The sequence below is a fragment of the Pristiophorus japonicus genome, chromosome 3 (genome assembly GCF_044704955.1).
Source record: "Pristiophorus japonicus isolate sPriJap1 chromosome 3, sPriJap1.hap1, whole genome shotgun sequence".
Classification (NCBI taxonomy): Eukaryota; Metazoa; Chordata; class Chondrichthyes; family Pristiophoridae; genus Pristiophorus; species Pristiophorus japonicus.
Window position 1 is genome coordinate 4,802,414 of NC_091979.1, and position 9,673 is coordinate 4,812,086.

The 9,673-nt window shown below is 45.6% G+C and overlaps 1 protein-coding gene across 2 annotated transcripts in view; it reads left to right on the forward strand.

Annotated features, from left to right (window-relative positions):
• Window positions 1–9,673, forward strand: part of LOC139256651 (gap junction gamma-1 protein-like) — a 95,402-nt gene that overhangs the window by 84,985 nt on the left and 744 nt on the right. The gene's annotated exons all lie outside the window — the stretch shown is intronic.

Here is a 9,673-nt window from a genome sequence, read left to right on the forward strand (position 1 = left end):
CGATACATATTTAGAAAATTAGCCAAACTGTGGTCCAATGTCGTTTCTTTGGATTTGGCTCCAACATCTGTTTGATGAGGGCACGTTTTACAATTTGTATGTGTGCTCTGCTGCAGGATGGTACAGTGGAACCATTTTTGCTCGTGATCTGTGCAAATTCTTCTGAACGAAATTGTGGTCCATTATCAGAAACAATTTCTTCTGAGAGACCAAATGAAGAAAATAATCCTGGCAAAATGTCTAATGTTTTACTTGTTGTTTTCCACATTGGAAACACCTCGACCCACTTCGAATGGCTATCAATCACAATGAACAATTGCTGTCCTTCTAGCTCAGTAAAATCAATATATAGTCTTTGCCACACCCTGAGAGGCCATTTCCTTGGCTGTAATGGTACTGGTGGTGGTTGCTTGCTTATCGATTGACATGTCGTACACTGACTAACGATGTACTCTATATCTTTATCAAGACCTGGCCACCATAAGTAACTGCGTGCAAAACTCTTGGTCCAGCACATTCCCAGGTGCTGGTCATGGAGGTCTCCTAATAATTTGGAACTGAATTTATTTGGTATAACCACTCTTGCACCCCACATGATACAATCTTTATCGACTGATAATTCATTCCTATGAATGAAGAATGGAAGTGTATCTTTGTCTGTTACCTGGTTTGGCCATCCATTTGCACTATACTCATACACCTTTGACATCACTGGGTCACGTTTGGTTGCTCTACCAATCTCTTCAGCTGTGACTGGCAGTTCATCAGTGTATGAAAAATAGAATAGTTCTTTCCTATCGGGTGTAACCTGTGCTGGGGAAGGCAATCTAGACATTACATCAGCATTACTGTGATCAGCTGATCGTCTGTATTCAATATTATATGTATATGTTGACAAAATCAAAGCCCATCTCTGCATTCGGGCTGCAGCTAATGTTAGGACTGGGGACTTTGGATGGGGGATTGCTGTTGGGGGCTTATGGTCCGTAACGAGAGTAAACTTATGACCATACAAGTATTTGTGGAAATTCTTGACCCCAAAAATTAATGCCAAAGCTTCCCTTTCGCTTTGTGCATAATTACGCTCACTGGCACTGAGAGTGCGTGAAGCAAAAGCAATTGGTCTCTCCTCCCAACTACTTAATACATGAGAGATTACTGCCCCAACTCCATACGGAGAGGCATCACATGCTAGCTTAATCTCCTTAGACATGTCATAGTGAACTAACATGGTGCTCTCTACCAATTTGCTTTTAAACTCCTTGAATGCTGTATCACATTCTTTTGACCACTTCCACTGGACCTGTTTTTTCAAAAGTTCATTCAGTGGATGTAATACAGTAGCCAAATTTGGTAGGAACTTCCCATAATAGTTAAAAGACCCAAGAATGATCGAAGTTCAGTGACATTCTTGGGAGTGGGAGCATTTCTGATTGCATCCAGCTTTCCCTTGGTTGGATGTAAACCATCTTTACTCTGTTCACGAAGTACTCCACTGAGTTTTGAAATAACTCACATTTGCGAGCAGACACTCGTACTCTGTGCTTCTCTCGCCGTTTGAGGACTTCAATCAATATGTAATTATGAATTTGCCTATTTGGTGCTGAAATCAGTATGTCATCTAAATAACATACTACCCCTTCAATACCTTGCAAAATCTGGTTCATCACCCCTTGGCAGGGGCAAAAGACACTCTAAACGGTAGCCTATTAAACTGATATAGGCCTAGACGAGTATTTATAGTCAAACATGACTTGGACTCCCGCTCAACCTGGAGGACTTTGATTTCGAGCAGCACGTTGTGAAGCACTTTGTTTACGAGTGTCCAGTGTTGCAAAGGACCTTTCCAGAGAACCGACAAGCTGCCTATGAAGACCATGAGCAGTCCCATTTTATGGAGGCCAACTGAGGGGCAAACAACAAACCAGTTTGATTTCTACTTTATAAAGGTAGTAACCATTTCCAGTCTGAATTTTAATTCTCATTCCAGCTGCAAGTAGGCATTTGTAAGATCGAACTTTGAGAAGATCTGACCACCTGTCAGTGTTGTGAACAAATCTTCTATATTTGGCAATGTATTGGGTACATTACCCTCTCGAACCTGGTTTACGGTTACTTTATAATCACCACACAACCTTACCTTATCATCGGACTTAGGTACAACAACAATGGGTGTAGCCCAATTTTTTCATAGATTTATCTTAGAAATAATGTTCTCAGTCTCCAGTCTTTTTAGTTCTTGCTCAACTTTCTCCTTGAGTGCATACGGTACGGAACGTGGCTTGGAGTAAACTGATCTAGCGTCCTTCTGTACCCTGACACTCACCTTGAAGCCTTGGGTCGGACTGCCCATTTCACAGAACACCTTCAGATAACTCTTGATGACATCATCCTTTGCAAATCTCGTTGCAACATGAAAAATCTCACACCAATCCAGCTTCAGTGATCCCAACCAATTTCTTCCTAGTAAGGCAGGCTTGTCTCCTGCCACTACTCAGAGAGGCAAGCTCTGAAATTGATCCTTGTATTTCACCGGTACGGTGATACGAAACTACCAAAGGAATGTTCTCTCCCGAGTAGCCTCGCAGCTCTATCTTGGATTTCTCCGGTGGGAAATCACGCAATTTGTTGAGGTACAGCAACTCCGGTACTACACTCACGGATGCACCAGTGTCGATTCCCATGGGTATCCCGGTTCCTGCAACATCTATGTGGATAATGATACTGTTGAATTGTTGTTTGTTCCCCTCGTGCTCCTGATGATGTGTAAAACCTCACCCTGTTCTTTTTCTTCCATGCTAAGTAATCTTTGGAGATTTCTACCTACAGCTTTGAAAGCTGGTTTACCCATCACTCGGCATGCCTTCGCAAGATGCCCAGTTTTCCTGCAGATGAAACACTCTGCCTTCACATATGGACAACTTTGAGCAATAAGAACATAAGAAATAGGAGCAGGAGTCGGCCATACGGCCCCTCGAGCTTGCTCCGCCATTTAATACGATCATGGCTGATCCGATCATGGACTCAGGTCCAATTCCCCGCCCGCTCCCCATAACCCCTTATCCCCTTATCGGTTAAGAAACTGTCTATCTCTGTCTTAAATTTATTCAATGTCCCAGCTTCCACAGCTCTCTGAGGCAGAAAATTCCACAGATTTACGACCCTCTGAGAGAAGAAATTCCTCCTCATCTCAGTTTTAAATGGCCGGCCCCTTATTCTAAGATTATGCTCCCTAGTTCTAGTCTCCCCCATCAGTGGAAACATCCTCTCTGCATCCACCCTGTCAAGCCCCTTCATAATCTTATACATTTCGATAAGATCATCTCTCATTCTTCTGAATTCCAATGGAGTAGAGGCCCAATCTTTCCTCATAAGTCAACCCCCTCATCCCCGGAATCAATCGAGTGAACCTTCTCTGAACTGCCTCCAAAGCTATGTTTTGTCCCAGGCACCAATATTATTCCCATAGGCACGGCCATCTGGACTCTGGCAGTTCAAACAAGTCTGCTTGTAATTTACCTTGGATTTGTAGCTGTTAATCAAAACAGAGAAGCTCTCAAAGACTCTCTGTCGGTTGGCTGAATCCTCCACCAACAAAAATTGCAGCTCTGTTTTCCAATTATTCCATTCTCATCGCCATTTTTATATCTTCAGTACAACTCACAAACACACACAAGCCTTAAGGTGGCAGAACACTCTGGAACTCTAGTCAGGTGAGCTGTTCCCTCTTTATTTGTACACATCACTGGCTGCAGTGCCACAATAGTTCACAGGTGGTGCCGTGCTCCCAACTCTCGAGTCAGAAGGCCATGGGTTCGAGCCCCATACTCCAAAGACCTAAGCACGTATAAGAACATAAGAAATAGGAGCAGGAGTCGGCCATTTGGCCCCTCGAGCCTGCTCCGCCATTCAATAAGATCATGGCTGGTCTGATTTTGGCCTCAACGCCATAGGAACATAAGAAATAGGAGCAGGAGTCGGCCATTCGGCCCCTCGAGCCTGCTCCACCATTTAATAAAATCATAGCTGATCTGATCATGGACTCAGCTCCAGTTCCCTGCCCACTCCCCATAACCCTTTAGTCCCTTATCGCTCAAAAATCTGTCTATCTACGTCTTAAATATATTCAATCACCCAGCCTCCACAGCTCTCTGGGGCAGAGAATTCCACAGATTTACAACCATCTGAGAAGAAATTCCTCCTCATCTCAGTTTTAAATGGCCGGCTCCTTATTCTGAGACTACGCCCCCTCGTTTTAGTTTCCCCTATCAGTGGAAATATCCTCTCTGCATTCACCTTGTCGAGCCCCCTCATTATCTTGTATGTTCCAGGGGTATTCAACATTTAGGAAGGATAGGCAGAGAGGAAAAGGAGGCGCGGTGGCGTTGCTGGTTAAAGAGGAAATTAACACAATAGTAAGGAGGGACATTAGCCTGGATGATGTGGAATCGGTATGGGTGGAGCTACGGAATACCAAAGGACAGAAAACGCTAGTGGGAGTTGTGTACAGACCACCAAACAGTAGTAGTGAGGTTGGGGACAGCATCAAACAAGAAATAAAGGATATGTGCAATAAAGGTACAGCAGTTATCATGGGCGACTTTAATCTACATATTGACTGGGCGAACCAAACTGGTAGCAATGCGGTGGAGGAGGATTTCCTGGAGTGTATTAGGGATGGTTTTTGAGACCAATATGTCGAGGAACCAACTAGAGAGCTAACCATCCTAGACTGGGTGATGTGTAATGAGAAGGGATTCATTAGCAATCTTGTTGTGCGAGGCCCCTTGGGGAAGAGTGACCATAATATGGTAGAATTCTTTATTAAGATGGAGTGACACAGTTAATTCGGAAACTAGGGTCCTGAACTTAAGGAAAGGTAGATGCAGAGAGGATATTTCCACTCATAGGGGAAACTAAAACTTGGGGGCGTGGTCTCAGAATAAGGAGCCGCCCATTTAAAACTGGGATGAGAAGGAATTTCTTCTCTCAGAGGGTTGTGAATCTGTGGAATTCTCTGCCCCAGAGAGCTGTGGAGGCTGGGTTACTGAATATATTTAAGATGTAGATAGACAGTGAAAAAATTTCTCCTCATCTCGGTCCAAAAGTTCCTACCCCGTATCCTGAGACTGTGACCCCTTGTTCTAGACTTCCCAGCCCCGGGGAAACATCCTCCCCGCATCCAGTCTGTCCAACCCAGTCAGAATTTTATACGTTTCAATGAGATCCCCTCACATTCTTCTAAACTCTAGTGAATACAGGCCCAGTCGACCCAATCTCTCCTCATACCACAGTCCTGCTATCCCAGGAATCAGTCTGGTGAACCTTCGTTGCAGTCTCTCTATGGCAAGTGTATTCTTTCTTAGGTAAGGAGACCAAAACTGCACACAATACTCCAGGTGTGGTCTCACCATGGCCCTGTATAACTGGAGTAAGACATCCTTGCTCCTGTACTCAAATCCTCTTGCAATGAAGGCCAACATACCATTTGCCTTCCTCACTGCTTGCTGCACCAGCATGTTTGTTTTCAATGACTGGTGTACAAGGACACCCAGGTCCCTCTGTACATTGACACTTCCCAAGCTATCATTTAAATAATACTTTGTCCTTATGGTTTTCCTACCAAAGTGGATAACTTCACATTTATCCACATTACACTGCATCTGCCATGTGTTTGCCCACTCACTCAACCTATCTAAATCACCTTGCAGTGTCTTTGCATCCTCCTCACAACTCACAATCCCACCTAGTTTTGTGTCGTCAGCAAACTTGGAAATATTACATTTGGTTCCCTCATCCAAATCATTTATATATATTGTGAATATCTGGGGCCCCAGCACTGATCCCTGTGGTACCCCACTAGTCACTGCACAACACCCCGAAAAAGACCCGTTTATTCCTACTCTCTGTTTCCTGTCAGTTAATCAATTTTCAATCCAGGCCAGTATATTACCCCCAATCCTATGTGCTTTAATCTTGCACACTAACCTTTTATGTGGGACTTTATCAAATGCCTTCTGAAAATCTGAATGCACTACATCCACTGGTTCTCCCTTCTCTATTCTATCAGTTACATCCTCAAAAAACTCCAGTAGGTTTTTCAAACATAATTTTCCTTTCATAAATCCATGTTGACTTTGTTTAATCCCGTTAATATTATCTAAGTGTGCCGTTATCACATCCTTTATAACACTCTAGTATTTTCTCTACTACTGATTGATGTCGGGCTAACCATTCTGTAGTTTCCTGTTTTCTCTCTCCCTCCTATTTTAAATCGGTGGGTGGATGAAGTTAAGGTACAGATCAGCCGTGATCTGATTGAATAGCAGAGCAGGCTCGAGGGGCTGAATGGCCTCCTCCTTAGTAAGCCATTTAGGACTGAGATGTGGAGAAACTTCTTCACTCAGGGAGTTGTTAACCTGTGGAATTCCCTGCCGCAGAGAGTTGTTGATGCCAGTTCATTGGTATATTCAAGAGGGAGTTAGATATGGCCCTTACGGCTAAAGTGATCAAGGAATATGGAGAGAAAGCAGGAAAGGGGTACTGAGGGAATGATCAGCCATGATCTTATTGAATGGTGGTGCAGGCTCGAAGGGCCGAATGGCCTCCTCCTGCACCTATTTTCTATGTTTCTATATTTCCTATCCCGATGTTCCTGTCTATGCTGCAACCCTTTCTGTTTCTGTTTCTGATATCGTTAAATGAGTTGGGTTTTTCAGTCTCGGCTCACGGCTGTAGTTACAGTCACTGGTGGTGCCAAACTTAGAGTGGGTGAGCAGGGAGGAGGAGAAAAATATGGAGTGCGATCTTTAAAAAAAATGGTTCCAACAGGTGTTGCACCTGGATTGATTGCTGCCAAATAAACAACTTGCATTTATATAGCCACTTTCACGACTTCAGGAAGTCCCGAAGAGCTTTATAGCCAATGAAGTATGTTATTGAAGTGTAGTCACGGTTGTGATGTAAGAAACGTGGCAGCCCATTTACGCACAGCAAGCGAGCTATGAAAGAAAGATTTGCATTTATATGGCGCCTTTCACAACCTCAGGATGTCCCAAAGTGCTTTACAGCCAATGAAGTACTTGTACAGGTTGAACCTCCCTTATCCAGAACTCTCTTATCCAGAACCACCCCTTGTCCAGAACCATTCCTGGCCACCAGGTGGCACATGCTCAGAACTCCGACATGAACAAATCGAAGTCCTTCCTCACTCCCGACTCCCACAATCGCTGGCCTGACCCCGCGATCCACACCCCCCCCAAAACCCCCCACACACCCCATGATCTCTCTGCCGCACTTACAGCCTGAAGCCAGCCAGTCCCGATATCCCCTTGCTCAGCACCTGTACCAGCCAATTTAACGTGACCTCGCCTTGTCCAGAAAAAAATTCAGAACAGGCCGGGTCCCAAGGGTTCCGGATAAGGGAGGATCAACCTGTATTTTATTGAAGTGCAGTCGCTGTTGTAATGTGGGACATCATGCCCAGATCATCTATTTTGGTGATGTTGGTTGAGGGATAAATATTGGCCCCAGGACACCGGGGAGAACTCCCCTCTGCTCGTCCTCGGATAGCAGTCTGGGATATTTTATGTCCACTTGAGAGAGCAGGCGGGGCCTCGGTTTAATGGAAGACAGCACCTCAGACAGTGCAGCACTCCCTCAGCACTGCACTGGGCGTGTCGGCCTGGATTTATGTGCTCTAGTCTCCAACCCACAACCTTCTGACTCAGAGGCGAGAGAGAGGGCGCTACCCACCGAGCCACGATTGGCTTAAATGACGTAAATACTAAATCCCCTAATTACTGGCTGTTAATTGGCCAGACTCTCTAAATAGGGGATGATGAAATTGGGGCATGCTCTCACTGGAAGAGCGACGGTCTGAGCAGCGATATAATTGCTGGTATCAGGACTCTGATAGACCAATTTGATTGCTGTGATTAGTCAACAACTCCCGTTGTGTCATGCAACTACCAGGATGGTACATAAAAACATAAGAAATAGGAGCAGGAGTTGGCCATTCGGCCCCTCGAGCCTGCTCCACCATTCAATAAGATCATCGGCTGATCATCGACCTCAACTCCACTTTCCCGCCCGATCCCCATAATCCCTTGATTCCGCTGGACTCCAAAAATCTATTGCTCTCTGCCTTGAATATACTCAAAGACTGAGTCTCCACAGCCCTCTGGGGCAGAGAATTCCAAAGATTCACCACCCTCTGAGTGAAGAAGTTTCCCCTCATCTCAGTCCCAATTGGCCAACCCCTTATCCTGAGACTGTGACCCCTGGTTCTAGACTCCCCAGCCCGGGGGAAACACCCTCCCTGCATCTACCCTGTCAAGCCCTGTAAGATTTTTCACAACCTCAGGATGTCCCAAAGCGCTTTACAGCAAATGAAGTACTTCTCTTTTGAGGTGTAGTCACTGCTGCAATATGGGAAACGTGGCAGCCAATGTGTGCACAGCAAGCTCCCACAGGTCGAAGGCAAACCCGATGGTGCTTTGTCTTTTTCCATCTCGGCAATTCCCATGTTCCTAGTTTCTACAGGAAATGATGAATGAGTGTGAAACTGCCCCTAATCCTAGCACTAATTCACACTAACATGTCCCCTCTGTTCAGACACTGCATGGAAGGCCAGCATGTGAAATGCTTCATTGATGCTGTAAAAATAAAGAATTAGCATTTATATAGCGCCTTTCACGACCTCAGGACGTTCCCAAGTGCTTTACAGCCAAGTGCTTTTTTGATGCGTAGTCATAGTTGTAGCAGCCAATTTGCGCACAGCAAGCTCCCACGAACAGAAATGTGATAGTGACCAGAAAATCAATGTTTATGTTGGTTGAGGGATAAATATTGGCCCCAGGACATCGGGGAGAACTCCCCTGCTCTTCTTCGAAATAGTGGCCGTGGGATCTTTTACATCCACCTGAGAGAACAGCCGGGGCCTCGGTTTAACGTCTCATCCGAAAGATGGCCCCTCCGACAGTGCGGCACTCCCTCAGCCCTGCACTGGGAGTGTCAGCCTAGGTTTTTGTGCTCCAGTCCCTGGAGTGGGACTTGAACCCCCAACAGCATCACTAAAAACAGATGATCTGGTCATTATCACGTTGCTGTTTGTGGGAGCTTGCTGTGCGCAAATTGGCTGCCGCGTTTCCAACATTGTGACTTCACTCCAAAGAAGTACTTTATTGGCAGTAAAGTGCTTTTGGGACATCCGGTGGTCATGGAAGGCGCTATATAAAGGCAAGTCTTTCCTTTACTGCCTTCTGAAGTGGCCGAGCGAGCCCCCCCCACAGTTGCCTCAAAGCGCTGCTAGCGGTTCAAGAAGGCCCACCACCATCTTCTCGGGGCAACTCGGGAATGGGCAATAAATGCTGGCCTTGCCAGCAACGCCCACAATCCCCAGAATCAATTTTTTTTAAAGTAACAGAGGATAACATGGGGGGTGAAAGAAATGAGCCGAATCTCCTCAGATGCTTGCAATATAAGATAAGGATACACAATGTCTCCAAAGCACGTTAAGATGCAGATCAGCCAGGATCCTATTGAATGGTGTAACAGGCTCGAGGGGCTGAATGGGCCTCCTCCTGTTCCTGTGTAACAGGCTCGAGGGGCTGAATGGGCCTCCTCCTGTTCCTGTGTAACAGGCTCGAGGGGCTGAATGGGCCTCCTCCTG